The following is a 20,330-nucleotide window of genomic DNA, read 5'->3' on the forward strand; positions in this document are numbered from 1 at the left end:
CAGGGATAGTGCACACAGTGATGTAATACAGAGGAATAACGTGCACAGTGAAGTCCCACCACAGGGATAGTGCACACATTAGTGTTTCAATATTGGCATAATACACACACAGTGATGTCACAGTACAGGGATACCCTACTCAGTGACGTCACAACACTGAAATGATGCACACAGTGATGTCACATGCAAGTATAATGCACAGATATAGAGGAATGAATAATGTAGTGCTGTCACAGAACATAAAATACGAGAAAGTAACGGTGAACATAGTAAAATTTAGAAGGGAGTCCTACTAAAATTTCCATGGCACCTTATATACACTTTACCACTAGCTGCACCTGATAGAAAGTCAGGAGACAACACACCTGTAAGTACCGTCCTTTCAGCATCTGGACAATGGCATTGCAGGTCTCTGGGATGATGACACCCAAAGCCTGTGGTGAGATGGCAGTTGAAAATTTCAGGTCCTCGAAGGATCTGCCGGTGGCCAGGAATCGAAGCGTGGCTACTAGCCTCTGCTCGGCCGAGATGGACTTTCTCATGCAGGTGTCTTGTTTTTGGATGAGCGGCGTGACAACACGCAGGAGGTAGTTAAAGGTGGCGTCCGACATCCGTAAGAACTCTCTGAAGTCATTGGGGTTGTTATCTTTCATCTCCGGGTATAGCGTGGAGCTTGAGGAGCAGTCTCGGACCTGCAGATAATCTTTGCTCCAGTATGCTCTCTTCTTCCGCTTCTTCTTCTTCTTCTGCATGCAGTGGTAGATCATAGCGATGGCAATCGCCGCCCTGGCCCTGCGCTTGTTAACAAGGCTCATGCTGATCTGAGAAATGTGTGCTCCTTCCACAGCAGAGGACAACAATGAGAGGGGGAGGGCGGCAGAGCTGAGGTCACTTCCTGTCCTGGAAGTCTCATGTGAAAGGATCTGCTCTGCTGTGAGATCTGGAGGTCTCCATACAGAATCTAACCCTGTTGTCACTTGTAACTTTTTCCTGAAACGTACAACACCACAGAACATGTCATCCGGTTTGTCTGCCGGCTTACAATGACAATTTTGAACCCACCTGCTTTGGGGCTGTAATTATCCTAATAGAGGCTCTTGGGCAGGAGAAGTCAATAGTATTTCTTTACTGACAAAATACTAAAACAGGGCAAAAAAATAAATATAGAAATTTCATTGACAAGGGGCTTTTTTCTTGGCAAGTGTTTTAATGGTACAATTCAAAGGGGTTGTTTAGCCCTGGGGACCTTTTCTGTAGATCCCCAGTGTGGCAGGACCTGTGGAGGAAATCATAGTTAGGGCTCATGCACGCCCGTGCTGTGGACCTCAAACTGTGGTCTGCAATGCACGGGCACCTGCCATGTGGCCACCGTTTGCGAAACCCATTCACTTGAATATTCTGTTCTGAGCATGTTCTATTATTTCGTGGTGCGGAAGCACAGATTGAAGTGCTCGGAAGTGCTTCCGCTCCGTATCTTGAGGATTGCAAAACCATTCAAGTGAAACCCACTGTTTGCACTGTTTTGCCACAATACGGGCACAGGCCACACTCGTTCATGAGCCCTTACCTGAACCTCGCTGCTGGGTTCCAGCTCCATCTCTCCACCTCCAGAACCTGCAGGTCACATAAATAGGCGAGATTTTTCTACCATTTTCTCCACCTGATTTCCAGCCTGGTTCTTCCTGTCCTGACTACATAAAAGTAGCTTGTAATAATTCCTGAAATTCTGACATCACTTTATGTCAACAAGTAGTCGTGGCCGAGTGGTTAAGGCGATGGACTAGAAATCCATTGGGGTCTCCCCGCGCAGGTTCAAATCCTGCCGACTACGAGTTCTTTTCTCTTACTGGTATCTAAATTGTCCACCTCCATTATCTTTTGCAAAACAGAGAATGTAAGTTAGAATAAGTAGGAGTTGTGCACAGTCGGCAGTCGTCTAGGACTCCATTGGGAAGGAAGTCAATAATACTCCACTACACTTTTTTTCTTTGAGTTGGAGCAGCAGATTTGTGGCATTGAGAAAAGTCCATGTGGTGAAGGTACAGTCAGTGCAGAGCTTGTATCATAAATAAGAACACGAGGAAAATGAAGAGGAGGCTGGTAGGAGAGGGGAAATAAAAGGAGATGTCCATGATTAGAAAAACATGGCTCTAGAAAGAGCACCACACTTGTCGGCAGGTTGCATGTGGTATTGTAGTTCAGTCCCATTTACTTAAATGAGGAGGCACTGCAATACCAGATATGGCCTGTAGCCAGGTGTGGCGCTGTTCCTGGGGGAAAAAAAACTGCCAGGTTTTTCTAATTATGCACAACTCCTTTAAATAAATAAGTATCCCTCAGACAGAGAGTATAAGGGCCCGCATTCTGAAAGTATGCTTCTACAAACGAGACGCTGGTCACTTTAAAGAGGACGTAGCGTTTGCATGATGGCCACTAACTGTTCAAACAGCTGATGGGTGCGGGTAGTGACCCCCGACGATCTGTGGTCATAGCAGGAACTGCGAACGGTTTTAAAAAGGCCTTATCTGAATTAAAGTAAATGAGATTAATGCTGCGGGTCGATCCCAGCGATACCAGATTTGTATAGTTTTTATTTGGTTTTACAACTTAAAAGAACCATAACTTTTTTAAGTTTCGGTCTACAGAGATGTATGAGGGCTTGTTTTTGCAGAATGAACTGTCGTTTTTATTCTCGCCATTTTTGGGGTATCTACAAGTTTTTGACCAGTTATTCCATTTTTTTTTTCTTGCAGGGGTCAAGGTGTCTAAAAAATTGGAAAATCGCATGTTTTTATTTTTTTTGACATTACAGCGTACACTGCGCAGGAAAATATTTTCTATTTTTCAATAGTTCAGACATTTTTAGATGCAGCAATACCTGCTATGTTTATTTTTTTGTAAAATTGGGAAATCAGGTGATTTGAACTTTTAATATTTTTATGATTTTTATATATTTTTTTAAAACTTTTTTACAAAATAACTTTTAGCCACCCTTAGGGGACCAGAACCTGTGATCTTCTGATCGCATGTCCCACAGACCACAATACAGAATTAGTGCTCATCCACATGACTGTTGCCTGTGTTGTGAAGCGACAAAACACAGATACCGGCCCCTTGCACTCCGCATTTTGTGGACTGGAACCTCCAGCCCGTAATAGAACAGTCCTATCCTTGTCCGTAATATGACAAGAATAGGGCATGTTCTATGTTTTTGCAGATGCCACGGAACAGACATACAGATGTGGACACCTACACCGTGTGTTGTCCACATCTTTTGCGGCCCTATTGAAGTGAAAAGATCCGCATCCGACCCACAAAAAATACATTTGTGTGCATGAGCCTTTATTATGGCCTATGGGATCCTGACAAACTCCCTGCTGAGCCATACCTCGCACACAGCTTTGCAGGCAGATTACCATGACCGGTCTGGGAACCTTCAACAGGGCCCAGGCTTGTCCTAGTAGACAATCGGAGCCCTGAAATTTCACTCTAGGGGACTCTGATCGGAAGGCAGGGGGAGCCCTGGCTGAAGCGGTCCTGATGCCTTTACTAACTACCCTACTTCCAAATTCATACAATATATAGCTCTTTCTCCCTCTAGACCAGGGATCAGCAACCTTCGGCACTTCAGCTACAATTCCCAGCATGCTTCATTTATTTCTATGGGAGTTGAGAGAACAGTTGATCAGGTGTACATGTTGGGAGCTGTAGGTTCTGACCCCTGCTCTAGACAGTGGAGAAGAAAATAGGGGAAGGGGGTACATTACACAAGGCAGGGCACATTACCCTGCTCTCCTGAAGGGGGGGACAGACCAGTCTTTCCCAACAGCATTTCATGTTTTTTTTTTCTCCTCACTCTATCCCTCTCTCTCCTTCCATGCCTCAGACCCTTGAAGGAGCGGTGGGACACTCCTGCTAGTCAACTGTTCCTAATGCTCCCCTTGTGGTGGGGCCTGCTTGGAGGGAGCTGTGCAACACGCCAGACCTGCAGGGTATAGCGAAGTGAGGTCACGGTTATGGGCAATCGAGGATTTCTTACTGTATTGGAGAACCCTGGGCAGGCATGTGGACAGTGAAGGAGAGGTAGACACGGTTCCTCTGGGGCACACTCCGTATGTAGGGACCAGGCCTGATGGTGGATGAGGTGCCCTGGATGTTACGGGTATTTTGAGTGCCTGGGGCAAGGTCCCTTTAAGGGTCGTGACGCCAGTGCCTTTGATGGTGGCACACCGGTTGATAGTTGGAATAAGTGAGGTACACAGGTGGTGTAGTGAACCAAACGTTGCTTTACTTAACAGTCCAACTTTGTACATACAGATGGTAACACAGTCCTTTAGATCACAAGCTTCACAAGCAGGCTTATTCACAAGATGGCAGGTATTGATTATGCAAGATACTCAGAGGGTAAATCCACAATGCACTCAGAATCAGGTTGTACCTTTCCTCAGAAATAGCGTACACTGTTCTTTCTAGAACTCCTGTCTGGCTTTCTATCCCAAGGCCCGGATGCCTAAATGGTGGCTTAAATCCTTGGTATATCTATATATCTTCCTCTCGTATTAAATCCTTGCTTTGCTTTTCTAAAGCATCTGCCCATCAGTGTTACTTATCTTTGCTTGTAATATCCTGACTTGTCTGGTGAAGGACTGTGGGTTTCTCCCAGGAGGTTCTGTCCTTCCACTGGGGTGACTTCAGAGCTAACTAAGGCTCTCTTGGCTTCAGGCAGGCTGGATCTTCTCACTAGCCTCCTGGTCATAGCTAGCAGCCAGGGGCTATCAAGCTGCATGTCAGGAGGAGGCCCTCAGCATATCTCTGGCTGGTGCCTTCTAACTTCTGTCTTCTCAGACTCCTGACTCTGCACACCCTCTCCCTGTCTGGGCCTGGACATTTATACTAGGGGCTCCCTATCTCCCTCTAGTGTCTGGGATGTCTAGCTACACCCAACTAGGCCTGCTATTGCATCATACAGGGGAACATTGCATATAAAAACACATTAGAAAATACATTAAATGCACAATTAAATATAACATTTCTGTCCCTTGTGAATAGGAGTAACGCGCACACCAATTGACCCTTGTGTAGTGCCCACCCCTACCTAGTGGGACACTACAGCTGTTGCTCCCAGGGGGACCTGTTTGTGCGCTGCACTTCCTGTAGAAAGAGATGACCTACTGCAGTTCCTGATATGCTGCCCCTTGTTCTTTAGGCCGAGTTCACACTTCAGTTATTTCCATCAGTTTCTGTGAGCCAGAACCAGTAGTGAAGCCTACTCTGAGATAAGGTATGAGGGAAAGATTTCCTCCTGTTCTGTGTTTTGCACCCGCACGTGGTTTGGGCTCACAATAACTGATGGAAATAACCAACCAAATAACTGAAGTCTGAACTAGGCCTTGCACAAATGAAGGAGAAATTAGAAAGCTGTAGATGCTGGTAAGTGGCCTGTCCCCATGCCAATGTGTCAGGTAGGGACATGGACTAAAGCCTGTATTAGACCTAGCAATCATACAGGCGACTGTCATAAAGGCAAGCGTTCCTTCCCGGCAATCACCTGCTCACTAGTGGAGGAGACCGCTGCTATTACATGCAGCAATCTCCTCCACAGTATGGGAAGGAGCGATCATTATGCCATCGCTTGTCTAGTTGTTTGCATGCAGCAGATCATGATTAGACAGCACAAAGTATTACGCTGCCAAATGGTCACTAACGAGCATTACTACAAATGTTCATTAGCGATCTTCTGGCAGAAAATCTGCCAGTATAATACAGCCTTAAATGTCTGTCTGTCTATTTGCCGTCTTTATCACTCTATAAGACACACCTAGGTTTTAAAGGAGGAAAATAAGAAATACATATTTTTCATCAGATCAGACCCCCAAATGTTAATAAGACCCCAATCAGACCTCAGATCACAGCCTCAATGTGAATAAGACCCCCCCTATTCAGACCCCCAAGCAGACCTCAGATCAGACCACCAATAAGAATGACCCCCAAGCAGACCTCAGATCAGACCACCAATGTGAATGACCCCCAAGCAGACCTCAGATCAGACCACCAATGTAATTGACCCCCAAGCAGACCTCAGATCAGACCACCAATGTAATTGACCCCCAAGCAGACCTCAGATCAGACCACCAATAAGAATGACCCCCAAGCAGACCTCAGATCAGACCACCAATGTGAATGACCCCCAAGCAGACCTCAGATCAGACCACCAATGTAATTGACCCCCAAGCAGACCTCAGATCAGACCCCCAGGCTCAGAGCAAACATTAAAAAAAACTATTAACTTACCTCTCCTGCTCCGGACACCAACACTGCTCCTCACATCTACACTCTTAGGATTCTTCCTGCCACACTGTACTGTGACCCGACACGCACAGTGTGATGTCACAGCGAGCGGCCGAGGAAGACCAGGAAGCGATGAGTACAGAGCACGGGGAGAGCTGCATTGACCACTTTCCGGCCCTCCTCTACTACCATAATGGAAGCACTCATTAGTATTCTTCCCATAAGACGCACTGACATTTCCCACCCACACTTTGGTGGAAAAAAGGGTGAAAAATATGGTATCTCATATCTGTCTGTCTATGATTCAATCAGTCTATTTTTTATCCATCACCCTACACGGTCTCAGTATCTGTCTGATATCGGTCTACTTTTTTATCTCTGTCCACCTACAGAAATTCAACCACTTTGGATTCTTCTATTCCCGACTGAGGATATTAAATAGGTTTATTTACTGATGGGATATCCTCGGTCCAAATGCCTTATTAAAGGGGTTCTATGGCCTTGAGCTGACAACCTCTTTGGTCTGGTCTGGACTGCAGCGTGTGGACGAGACTTGCCAACCTCTTGTTCTCTTACTTTTACTGTAAACTGCGGATCCGCAAAATACAGGTACTGCCCATGTTGCATCCCCTATTTTTTGCTGACCCATTGAAAAATGTATTTTGTAATATTTTTTTAAATACTTTGGTAATTTACTTTTTGTCTTCACGTTTTAGTAGGCTCCTAGGTTTCAGGGCGTCTGCCGTGCTTTGGAATCTGCACACTCCTCGTATACTGCTCAGTGGTGAATGGATCTTACTGTGAGGCTACAGTGAGTGTTAAGCAGGCGGGAGCTGACATCGCTCATCCAGGCACAGATGGTGTACATTAGACACTTGGCTCTGAAGAACATCAAGAGGGGAGGAGGGATCCTGTACAGAACTGCAGTAAGCAACCAGTTCTAACATGCAGGCGTTGGTGGTATAGTGGTGAGCATAGCTGCCTTCCAAGCAGTTGACCCGGGTTCGATTCCCGGCCAACGCAGCTCTTTTACAACCAAACCTTAAAGGATCTTCCCATAAAAAACCATAGGTCAACATTTAATTAAAGGGGTTTACTGAGATTTTTTAGCTGATCAGTGGTGGTCCAACATCTTGGATCCCTGCTGATCAGCTGTTTGAGAACACATCGACCCGCTCAGTAGGACTGTGGCCTTCTCTCAGCTTTCCCTAGGCCGTGTGACAACACGTTTATCGGTCATGTGGCCTCGGCGAAGCTCAGACCAATTGCTGTGCTGTGCTTGGGGAGCAGAGAGAAGACCGCAGCAGTAAAGCAAATGCTGATACCTTCTCAAACAGCTGATCAGCGGGAGTACTGGGTGTTGGACTCCCACAGATCAGATATGGATGGCCTATCCGGATATATCTTGGAAAACCCCTTTAGCCACCTTTCCGAAATCCTACTGCAATAGCAGGGATCCAAGAAGCCACCAATCCTAGCCTTAAAGAGGACCTTTCACCGATTATGACAATGTGAACTAAGTATACAGACATGTAGAGCGGGGATCTCACTGCACTTACTATTATCCCTGGGCGCGGCTCCATTCTCCCGCTATGCCCTCCGGTATCTTCGGTCACAAAGTTATGGTAGGCGGAGTCTGCCCTTGTTCTGCTGTAGCCTGGGAGGTTATTTTCTCCCAGGCTGTGAGCTCTGCGCTGCGATTGGCCAGCGCTACAGCAGAACAAGGGCAGACTCCGCCTACTATAACTTAGTGACTGAAATCTCCGCGTACTATAACTTAGTGAGCGAAGATACCTGAGCCTATACCGGGATAACGGAGCGGCGCCAAGGGATAATAGTAAGTGCAGTGAGATCCCCGGGCGCCGCTCTCCATATCAGCATACTTAGTTCACATTGTCATAATCGGTGAAAGGTCCTCTTTAAGATGAGAAACATTTCCAAAACAGAAAAGAAATCACTACTAAGGGTTTAACATTTGTAAAGACTGACCTACATATAGATATAAGGAATGTGACATGTGGAAAGTGATGGACAGTTCCGTCACCCTGTGATACTAAGATTTCTCTAAATCTCAGCTATCCGCTAAGGCTAGTTTCCCACCACCGGTCTGATTTCCATCAGGCTGTGCTCCAGCAGACAATTGCGGGAATCTTCCAAACACAAACCACAGCATTTGGTTAATAGGGCCAGCGGGCATTCCGTCTTCCGTCGGCATCCGCCAGCACCAGATCTGGAGAATTCCAGCAGACTTTTCTCTGCCGGAACAGCCTGCCAGAATTGACACCGCAGGTATGAAACTAGGCTAAGAATCCCTGGTGGCCTAGGGCAGTGAAGGGTTTAATGTAAGGATTGCTGAGATTAGTTCTAGACTCTCCCCATGGCAGATGTTGGGGAAGATAAGGATCGGGTATTGGATTTCAGCTGGATGATAATTTTGTTTTTCGTGGAGATAAGCTGCCACCAAATGGTGTCTGCCAGCAGCTTTCTCAGGACAAAGGTTTACAGTGTGTATGAGCCCTTCGTGTTCAACTCCTTTGCAGGGCCACCACAAGGCATTACACAGGACCCAATGAAATCAATGGCTTATCTGTGTGAAGCTGATCTTTCTTGATTCCTTCATATACTGTATACACACTTGGTTTGGCTAAGCATGCATGTGTCCAACGGATCAGAAGCCTACAGAAACACTACAATGCACTTCCTTGGGCTTTCAGGTCCGTGCTTCCGCACTGCAAAAGATTGAACATGTCCTATTTTTTTTTAGAAGATCGAGGACCTATTCAAGTGAATAGGTCCACATCTGAAGGAGGAAGTGCACATGGCCAGTGCCTTTATATTGTGGACCACTATTTGCAGTCCGCAGCACGGGCACAGAGTCTTTACATCCCTCTGAATGAGCCCAAATAGAGAAAACAATACTGATGCAAATATTCATCTGCTCCAAGCCGAAATATATAACTAGCTATGAAACACTTATTAAGAGGTAGGTGCCCTTCAAACACAGTTCTCGTCCCTAAAAAAACAAAAAAACATGAACGTTAACATCCTGACAATGATTTGTTTTCCTATTTTGGGAATGTTTTTGTTTTTCATCTCAGGTATTAAACAGGATGGATGGTTTGTCAGATGCCTACTGGTCCACTAAGATCCTTTTAGGTTTAGTTAAAAAAAAAAATCACTGCGTTGGCCGGGAATCGAACCCGGGTCAACTGCTTGGAAGGCAGCTATGCTCACCACTATACCACCAACGCCTGCATGTTATAATTATTTGCTGACTGTTCTTCTCTACAAGATCCCACTTCAAGATGTTCTTTAGGACTAGCACAGCTTCAGGTCATCAATTAGAGCCAGAAGCCTACACAATCTGAGTATAAGCTTCTACTGAGCTATAATAAGACACCTTTAATAGTCTAAGGACTACACTGTGTCTCCTTGTGCCAATGGTCTGATTGAAGACATACATGGGTTCTTTATGTACCGTCAGATGCCAAATCACAGAGGTATAAGAAAACGTTGCTCCTAGAAGAGAACATCTCTGTCATATAGAGCACACAGCACATGGTGTAGACCTACTCTGTTGGGCTCCATCCATACTTCTCTGCAGTGGCGACTCTAGGAACAATATATAGGGGGGGCACAAAGATACCACAGTCAAAAATGGGGGGGCAAAAACAAAATAAGATTACAAAATACGAGAGAGTTGCGGTCTGCAGGGATACAATTATAATAAAACAATTTACTTACAAAAGAAGCTATTCAGTCGTCTGCTGTGCCGTCCTCTGCTTGCTTCCACGGATTCTTTCCCCTTCTTTCTGTCTCTCGTCAGTGCACAGGCGCACTGTTATGGTGGATCTGTGGAAGACACACTGTTATGGGGGATCTGTGGATGACACATTATGCCTCTCATTAGCCCTCATTATGCCTCTCATATCAGCCCCCATATCAGCCCTTATGCCTCATTAGCCCTCATTATGCCTCTCATCACTCCCATATCAGCCCCCATATAAGCCCTTATGCCTCATTAGCCCCCATTATTCTTCTTATTAGCCCCATTGGCCCCCATTATGCCTCATTAGCCCACATTATGCCTCTAATTAGCCCCCATTATGCCTCTTATTAGCCCCCATATGCCTCCAATTAGCTCCATATGCCTCCAATTAGCCCCCATATGCCTTCAATTAGCCCCCATATGCCTCCTATTAGCCCCCATATGCCTCCAATTAGCCCCCAATTAGCCCCCATATGCCTCCTATTAGCCCCTATATGCCTCCAATTAGCCCCTATATGCCTCCTATTAGCCCCCATATGCCTCCTATTAGCCCCCATATGCCTCCTATTAGCCCCCATATGCCTCCTATTAGCCCCCATATGCCTCCTATTAGCCCCCATATGCCTCCTATTAGCCCCCATATGCCTCCAATTAGCCCCCATATGCCTCCTATTAGCCCCCATATGCCTCCAATTAGCCCCCATATGCCTCCTATTAGCCCCCAATTAGCCCCCATATGCCTCAAATTAACCCCTATATGCCTCCAATTAGCCCCTATATGCCTCCTATTAGCCCCCATATGCCTCCTATTAGCCCCCATATGCCTTCAATTAGCCCCCATATGCCTCCTATTAGCCCCCATATGCCTCCAATTAGCCCCCATATGCCTCCTATTAGCCCCCAATTAGCCCCCATATGCCTCAAATTAACCCCTATATGCCTCCAATTAGCCCCTATATGCCTCCTATTAGCCCCCATATGCCTCCTATTAGCCCCCATATGCCTTCAATTAGCCCCCATATGCCTCCTATTAGCCCCCATATGCCTCCAATTAGCCCCCAATTAGCCCCCATATGCCTCCTATTAGCCCCTATATGCCTCCAATTAGCCCCTATATGCCTCCTATTAGCCCCCATATGCCTCCTATTAGCCCCCATATGCCTCCTATTAGCCCCTATATGCCTCCTATTAGCCCCCATATGCCTCCTATTAGCCCCCATATGCCTCCTATTAGCCCCCATATGCCTCCAATTAGCCCCCATATGCCTCCTATTAGCCCCCATATGCCTCCAATTAGCCCCCATATGCCTCCTATTAGCCCCCAATTAGCCCCCATATGCCTCAAATTAACCCCATATGCCTCCAATTAGCCCCATAGACCCCATATGCCTCCAATTAGCCCCCATATGCCTCCAATTAGCCCCCATATGCCTCCAATTAGCCCCCATATGCCTCCAATTAGCCCCCATATGCCCCCATATGCCTCCTATTAGCCCCCATATGCCTCCTATTAGCCCCCATATGCCTCCTATTAGCCCCCATATGCCTCATATGCCTCCAATTAGCCCCCATATGCCTCCTATTAGCCCCCAATTAGCCCCCATATGCCTCAAATTAACCCCATATGCCTCCAATTAGCCCCATAGACCCCATATGCCTCCAATTAGCCCCCATATGCCTCCAATTAGCCCCCAATTAGCCCCCATATGCCTCCTATTAGCCCCCAATTAGCCCCCATATGCCTCAAATTAACCCCATATGCCTCCAATTAGCCCCATAGACCCCATATGCCTCCAATTAGCCCCCATATGCCTCCAATTAGCCCCCATATGCCTCCAATTAGCCCCCATATGCCTCCAATTAGCCCCATATGCCTATTAGCCCCATATGCCTATTAGCCCCCATATGCCTCCAATTAGCCCCATATGCCTCCTATTAGCCCCATATGCCTCCTATTAGCCCCATATGCCTCCTATTAGCCCCCAAATATGCCTCCAATTAGCCCCCAAATATGCCTCCAAATGCCCCCATACATCTCCAATTAGCCCCCAAATATGCCTCCAATTAGCCCCCAAATATGCTTCCAATTAGCCCCATATGCCTCCTATTAGCCCCCATAATGCCCCCAGCAGCCACATTTTTTATAAAATTAAAAAAAAAAACACTTACCTCTCCTGCTCCTGGACGGACGCCGCCTGCCATTTTCTCCCTCCTCAGTCGACTGTGCTCTAAACTGGCGCGCACAGCGTGAGGTCACAGAGCGACCTCACGCTGTGCGCAGCCCTGCACAGCCGACAGCCGAGGACCAGGAAGTGGTGAGTACAGAGCGTTCACCACTTCCTGGTCCTTCTGTACTAATGAGCGCTTCCTTAATGGAAGCGCTCATTAGTATTCACTCGGGGGAATCAGCGGGGGGGGCACCTGGGGGGGCAAGGAACAACATAGGGGGGGCAATTGCCCCCCCTCGCCCCCCTCTAGCGACGCCACTACTTCTCTGTCACGTAAAAGAGGTCTTTGCTGCAGAGGTGAGCACTTGTGGTGGCTTGTGTTGGAGATGTTTCTGAGTCTTGCGTTGGTGGTTGTGTTTATAGGGTCATGTTTGGCATCATGTGTTCATTCAATAATTAGAGTGTAGTATTCTATAGGTTCTAGAACAGGGGTAAGCAACCTCTGGCACTCCAGCTGTTGTGAAACTACAACTCCCAGCATGCATACTTGCTCTTCTAAGAACTCACATAGAAATGATTTGAGCATGCTGGGAATTGTAGTTTCACAACAGCTGGAGTGCCAGAGGTTGATGATCCCTGTTCTAGAACCTATAGAATACAACACTCTAATTATTGAATGAACACATGATGCCAAACATGGCCCTATAAACACAACCACCAACGCAAGACTCAGAAACATCTCCAACACAAGCCACCACAAGTACTCACAACAGCTGGAGTGCCGGAGGTTGCTGATCCCTGTTCTAGAACATTCTTAGTAATGGCATGGGGTGTTGGCATCAAGTGTAGGCCTGGCTTTGGGTTTACTTCCCAAGTGATATTAAAATGTATCATGGACAGTAGGAAGAAAAAATAAGTGAACCCTTTGGAATTACCTGGATTTCTGCATTAATTGCTAATTAAACTGCCTCCAGGAAGAAGCACCCCAGAACCAGAAAGTGCCCAAAGGAAAGAAAGGTGCTAGCTTTCACATGACTACGTGTCCCACAAAATGTCTGAACCGTGATTACGACGACTCCCATCTGGCCACACACTGCGGCTCGGTGCACAGCAGTAGAGATGAGAGACTCGATTCTGAACTAATTGAATTTGAGTTTATTTTGTAAACAAATTTTAGTTGCATCTTAATTTTTGGTGATTTCATTCAGATGAATTAGAAGAAAACAGAGAGAAAAAGTGAGAAACAAGAGAAAAGGAGACTTCAGATACAAAAAAAAGTCCATGCTGTCCTCCCTGCTCCACATTCCAAGGGGTCCTCTCTATAGACTGTCTGCACACTGTTTATTTAGTGAGGCCCCCAGCAACACACAGAGGTTTACAGTCCCATCCCCCATGAATGTTTGCAGGAAACATGACTCCAGTAGATAGCTGTGTAGGTCCATGGCTGGTAACAGCAGGACGGAGGTTATGCATTGTCACACCCTCATCATCTACTCAGTAAAGGTGGATATACAGTATACATGGTCAGATTACTGGGCAGATTATCAGGTAGGGTTGAGTGAAGAATGCTAAGGATCCAAGATCTAATGTCACTTTGTTCAAAACCCGTCTCCGTACAGCATTCAAATGTATATGCTGCTCTGAGGTGAAATTCGTCTCACGAGACTTTGCTGAAGAACTTTGGGCTTCGATTATACAACTTTAAAACCCTTTCAAAACAGCAATCCAAAGTCGTCTTCGGTACAGACTGGTGCCTCGGTAGTAATGCAGACTTCGGATTAGGGTTTTAAAGTTGTATAATCGAGGCCCAAAGTTCTTCAGCAAAGTCTCTGAGACTTTGGACTGAACGAATTTCACCTCGGCGCAGCCCATACATTTAGATGTTGTACGGAGACGGACCTCCGTACAGCAGTCAAAGTTTTGAACGAAGAGACTTTGGATCTTAGATCCGAAGTGCTCTACGCTCAACACTATTTATCGGGATTCTCCGCCTGAAGGTGCAGCAGATCACCCGATGAACGAGCGAAATGCTCATTCATCGGGTGATCCTGTCGTTCGTGCAGGCACATAAAATATCGTTTCTGGGTGGCAGATGTAGGTGATTGATGTCTAAACAGCGATCCGCTGCCCAAAAACAATGCAGCTGTATGAGGACGATCAATTGCAATAGCGATCACCTCGTTCTCATACTGTGGAGGTGATCGCTGCATGTAATGAGCAGCCGACTGTAGGGAAGAAACGCTTCCTTCCTGATCATCAGCTTCTCCTCGACACGTGTAAATGCGCCCTGACTGTTCCGACGCGGTGATCATTTATCTTTTATTTGTCCCTACTTCTAAAACCTAGAAATGTGTCGCTCTCTCTCTACTAGACAGTAGGGAGGAAATGGAAGGGGGGTGGGGGGGTGCATTACATACTATAGTGCTACAGCGGAATCTCTGGTGCTGTGAGTCTGTGACTATTTTTCTAAGCAGGGGAGAAAGGGGTTAACAAGAGCAGATTCAATGCATTGCTAATGGATGTAGGTGATTGATGGCCTCATGCGAGGATCTGCTGCCTCAGAAGTCCCCCAGATATAGTGAGTAAAATCACACGCAGAGCAGCGGTACAATAATGGTGAGCACTCCACCAAATTTCTATTACATTTGGGAGAGGACCCCTTAATAGGAACATAATTATTTAAGCATACGGTAGACTCTTGTAGCTTTCCCATACCGCAACATGGTATCAATAAAAACTGCCGCTCACCCAGCAAGCCCTCACACCGATCTGCAGATGGAGCGATACAAAAATGGATCTTATTTAAAGGTTGTATTTTATATAGTAAGAAAGAGCAAAACGGACCCGCAGAATGAAAAAGGTAATGCGTCATTTTTACCTCAAATAAATGCAGTAAAAACGGCCCATAAAATAATTTATAATTTCACCTCATTCATTTTTCTAGTACATTGGATGGAATATTAACCAGTGTCACTAGAAAATACGACTAGTCCTGCAAAGTACAAGACCTCATCCGGCTACGCGAAGAGGGGAAAAAATTGACTTATGGAAGCCAGGGTGGAAAAAACGAAAAAGGGAAAATAGGGTTAATAAACTGCAGATCCCGCTTCAGCAGCACTCACCTCCAGGAAAGGTTTTTTGTAGCCGCACACACGGTCTGCATGACACTGGGGAGGGATTTTGGACATTGCCTCTCTGCATATCTGTTTCAGTGTGTCAGTATTTCTGGGACGCTTTGTGTGGACGACCTTCTTCAGGTCCCAGCTTCTCCGCAGGACTGTCACTCACCAATCCAAACACCAAATCTTTAGTTCATTTACTTGAGTACTTTAAGTCAGTGGGGGGTCATTAAATAAGGGACTTTCAACTATTTTGGTCATAAAATAGTCCCAAGTCCTTTTTTTAATCGGCGATGTCGAATCTTACGGCAGCCTCGGGAGGAAATGTAAGACTGGCATAAAAAGCCGGTCTTAGTAAATGACCCCCCCATGTCTTTTCATCTTGAGTTTACAGATGGTGTCCTTAAATTGCACCCGTCACCTCTCCAGACATCTCTGTTGTAGTAACTACTTGCTTTCCCCATGTAATAACACTTCCAGAGCATCTGTTCTTATGGCTCTATGTTGTGCCGTTCCGTTTTTATTACTCTTAGGCCTCTTTCACACTACCGTTTTTTTTTCCGTTTTGCGGTCCGTTTTTTGCGTTCCGTATACGGTCCGTATACGGAACCATTCATTTCAATGGTTCCGCAAAAAAACGGAATGTGTTCCGTATGCATTCCGTTTCCGTATTTCCGTTTTTCCGTTCCGTTGAAAAGATAGAACATGTCCTATATTTGGCCGCAAATCACGGTCCGTGGCTCTATTCAAGTCAATGGGTCCGCAAAAAAAACGGAACACATATGGAAATGCATCCGTATGTCTTCCGTATCCGTTCCGTTTTTTGCGGAACCATCTATTGAAAATGTTATGCCCAGCCCAATTTTTTCTATGTAATTACTGTATACTGTATATGCCATACGGAAAAACGGAACGGAACAACGGAACGGAAACGGAACCACAACGGAATCAAAAAACGGAACAACGGATCCGTGAAAAACGGAACGCAAAACACTGAATTCAACATACTGTAGTGTGAAAGAGGCCTTAGAAGTTTCTGAATGAATTTTCAACAGCTTGCAGTAAAGGTGCTGATAGGTGTTGCTAGTCGGGGGGATGGAATGTCTCCCTGCACAGTCTGACACCAGCAGCACTGATTATACAGAGTCAGACACACCTCGTATCACCCAGCAGTACCATTACTGCAGACTGCTGGCAATCTATTTGTAAACTTCTAGCCGGAATAATACAGGATTGGCACAACATAGAGTCATAAGAACAGATGCTCCAGAATTTTTATGACATGGGGAATGCAAGTAATTACCAAGACTGGAATGTCAGGAGAGGGGACAGGTCCTCTTTAAAGAGGAGCTTTCATGCGATTTTATTAAGGGAGATATATACCTGTACTTGCTGGGTAACCCCCCATTGATGCAGCCACCCTGCTTGATTTTTTAAAATATGCCTCCTACGCGGCGCCGGATTTCTACCGCTCAGTATGCTAATACTGAGCATTGGAACAGGAACGAGAAGACGCCAGGGTTTCTCAATAGGCGTCTCCTTCTCCCTGGCTGTAACGCCCCTATAATGCCCCCTGTAATTCCCCCTGTTGTGCCCTCAGTAGTTATAATGCCCCCTGTAATTCCCCCTGTAGTGCCCTCAGTAGTTATAATGTCCCCTGTAATTGCCCCTGTAGTGCCCTCAGTAGTTATAATGCCCCCTGTAGTGCCCTCAGTAGTTATAACGTCCCCTGTAATTCCCCCTGTAGTGTCCTCAGTAGGTAGAATGTCCCCTGTAATTCCCCCTGTTGTGCCCTCAGTAGTTATAATGTCCCCTGTAATTCCCCCAGTAGTGCCCTCAGTAGGTATAATGTCCCCTGTAATTCCCCCTGTTGTGCCCTCAGTAGTTATAATGTCCCCTGCAATTCCTCCTGTAGTGCCCTCAGTAGTTATAGCGTCCCCTGTAATTCCCCCTGTAGTGCCCTCAGTAGTTATAATTCCCCCTGTAGTGCCCTCAGTAGTTATAATGCACCCTGTAGTGCCCTCAGTAGGTATAATGTCCCCTGTAATTCCCCCTGTTGTGCCCTCAGTAGTTATAATGTCCCGTGTAATTCCCCCTGTAGTGCCATCAGTAGTTATAATGCCCCCTGTAATTCCCCCTGTAGTGCCCTTAGTAGGTATAATGTCCCCTGTAATTCCCCCTGTAGTGCCCTCAGTAGTTATAATTCCCCCTGTAGTGCCCTCAGTAGTTATAATGCCCCCTGTAGTGCCCTCAGTAGGTATAATGTCCCCTGTAATTCCCCCTGTTGTGCCCTCAGTAGTTATAATGTCACGTGTAATTCCCCCTGTAGTGCCATCAGTAGTTATAATGCCCCCTGTAATTCCCCCTGTAGTGCCCTTAGTAGGTATAATCCCCCTGTAGTGCCCTCAGTAGTTATAATGCCCCCTGTAATTCCCCCTGTAGTGCCCTCAGTAGTTATAATGCCCCATGTAATTCCCCCTATAGTGCCCTCAGTAGATATAATGCCCCCTGTAATTCCTGCTGTAGTGCCCTCAGTAGTTATAGCGTCCCCTGTAATTCCCCCTGTAGTGCCCTCAGTAGTTATAATGCCCCCTGTAATTCCCCCTGTAGTGCCCTCAGTTGTGATAATGCCCCCTGTAAATCCCCCTGTAGTGCCCTCAAAAGTTATAATGCCCCCTGTAATTATAATGCCCCCTGTAATTCCTCCTGTAGTGCCCTCAGTAGTTATAATGCCCCCTGTAGTGCCCTCAGTAGTTATAATGCCCCCTGTAATTCCCCCTGTAGTTATAATGCCCCCTGTAGTGCCCTCAGTAGTTATAATGCCCACTGTAGTGCCCTCAGTAGTTATAATGCCCCATGTAATTCCCCCTGTAATGCCCTCAGTAGTTATAATGCCCCATGTAATTCCCCCTGTAGTGCCCTCAGTAGTTTTGATGCCCCATGTAATTCCCCCTGTAGTGCCCTCAGTAGTTATAATGCCCCCTGTAATTCCCCTTGTAGCGCCCTCAGTAGTTATAATGCCCCATGTAATTCCCCTTGTAGTGCCCTCAGTAGTTATAATGGCCCTTGTAATTCCCCTTGTAGTGCCCTCAGTAGTTATAATGTCCCCTGCAATTCCTCCTGTAGTGCCCTCAGTAGTTATAATGCCCCATGTAATTCTCCCTATAGTGCCCTCAGTAGTTATAATGCCCCATGTAATTCCCCTTGTAGTGCCCTCAGTAGTTATAATGCCCCCTGTAATTCCCCCTGTTGTGCCCTCAGTAGTTATAATGCCCCATGTAATTCCCCCTGTAATGCCCCCAGTAGTTATAATGCCCCATGTAATTCCCCCTATAGTGCCCTCAGTAGTTATAATGCCCCATGTAATTGCCCCTGTGGTGCACTCAGTAGTTATAATGGCCCATGTAATTCCCCCTGTAGTGCCCTCAGTAGTTATAATGGCCCCTGTAATTCCCCTTGTAGTGCCCTCAGTAGTTATAATGGCCCCTGTAATTCCCCTTGTAGTGCCCTCAGTAGTTATAATGCCCCATGTAATTCCCCCTGTAGTGCCCTCAGTAGTTATAATGCCCCATGTAATTCCCCCTGTAGTGCCCTCAGTAGTTATAATGGCCCCTGTAATTCCCCTTGTAGTGCCCTCAGTAGTTATAATGCCCCCTGTAGTGCCCTCAGTAGTTATAATGCCCCCTGTAATTCCCCCTGTAGTGCCCTCGGTAGTTATAATGCCCCCTGTAGTGCCCTCAGTAGTTATAATGGCCCCTGTAATTCCCCTTGTAGTGCCCTCAGTAGGTATAATGCCTCCTAGGAAAATAAAATACCAGACTTCCTGCAACCGTCTGAGATGCAGGCCACAGACCTCTTCCAGTCTCCAGCCTGAGCCTCCAGCTTTGGCCATAGCTTGTTTTGAGCTAGCGACTGCCCTGCTCATGTGCATGAGCCCTGACGCCTGATTTAGGTGAGCAGATAATCGTTCAGGCGACTGACGACATGAGTGACCGCATGACAACGCAATGATAACTACAAGCATTTACATGCAGGGAGGATCGTGTGCAAATACGTTCATATTCGATCATAAACGATTGTTGACTGTGGTCACCCAGGTCTAGTCATCGTACCTATCAGCAAACGATCACACATTGCACATTTACATCACCACAAATCATTAACGACAAACGGTAATTTTATTGTTTGCATCAACGCTTGGCTCAGCATGCATGTATCCCAAACAGGAAGAGGGGAGAAAGCTGCTGCCAGACAGCTCTGTCCGCATCTTATCTCCTAAAGAACAAAAAAGATCATTCAGCTGAAACCCAATTGCCGATCCTTATCTTCCTCAATATCTGCCATAGTGAGAATCTAGAATTAACCTCATTGTGTTATATCACCAGGAATCCTAACATTAACCCCTTCACTGCCCTTGGCCACCAGGGATCCTTACCATGTAGCTGAGAGAAATCCTACTATTACACAATCACCGATAGGTGCCCTTTAATAATTTGCAGTACTCATCCCCCCAAAAAAACACGAATGTTAACCCTCGACATTGATAATTTTTTTTCTATTTTGAAAATTTAAGTTTGTTTTTCATTTCAGAGGTGAAACAGCCATGATCGATGGTTTGTCAGATGCCTGCTGTTGCACTAAGATCATTTCAGGTTTGGTTACAAAAGAATTGCGTTGGCCGGGAATCGAACCCGGGTCAACTGCTTGGAAGGCAGCTATGCTCACCACTATACCACCAACGCCAGCATATTACAGTCATTTGCTGACTGTTCTTTTGTACAGGATCCCACCTCCCCTCACAATGTTCTTCAGGACTAGCACAGCTTTAACTCATCAACTAGAGCCAGAAGCCTACACAATCTGAGTATAAGCTCCTACTGAGCTGTAATACGACACCTATAATAGTCTACGGACCACACTGTGTCTCCTTGTGCCGATGATCTCAGAAGACTGTATGGCAGCACATGGTATAGACCTCCTCTGTAG

The 20,330-nt window shown here is 46.2% G+C and overlaps 4 non-coding genes across 4 annotated transcripts; 2 read left to right on the plus strand and 2 right to left on the minus strand.

Moving 5' to 3' along the window:
• Positions 1-1,749: 1,749 nt before the first annotated feature.
• Positions 1,750-1,831, plus strand: TRNAS-AGA. The gene has a single exon. It is a non-coding gene; the product is annotated as a tRNA-Ser (tRNA).
• Positions 1,832-7,239: 5,408 nt separating this feature from the next.
• On the plus strand, positions 7,240-7,311 carry TRNAG-UCC. The gene has a single exon. It is a non-coding gene; the product is annotated as a tRNA-Gly (tRNA).
• Positions 7,312-9,467: 2,156 nt separating this feature from the next.
• On the minus strand, positions 9,468-9,539 carry TRNAG-UCC. The gene has a single exon. It is a non-coding gene; the product is annotated as a tRNA-Gly (tRNA).
• A 10,475-nt stretch (positions 9,540-20,014) lies between these two features.
• TRNAG-UCC lies at positions 20,015-20,086 on the minus strand. The gene has a single exon. It is a non-coding gene; the product is annotated as a tRNA-Gly (tRNA).
• Positions 20,087-20,330: the final 244 nt, after the last annotated feature.

This window comes from Bufo gargarizans, unplaced genomic scaffold, assembly GCF_014858855.1.
Source record: "Bufo gargarizans isolate SCDJY-AF-19 unplaced genomic scaffold, ASM1485885v1 original_scaffold_1163_pilon, whole genome shotgun sequence".
Taxonomy (NCBI): Eukaryota; Metazoa; Chordata; class Amphibia; order Anura; family Bufonidae; genus Bufo; species Bufo gargarizans.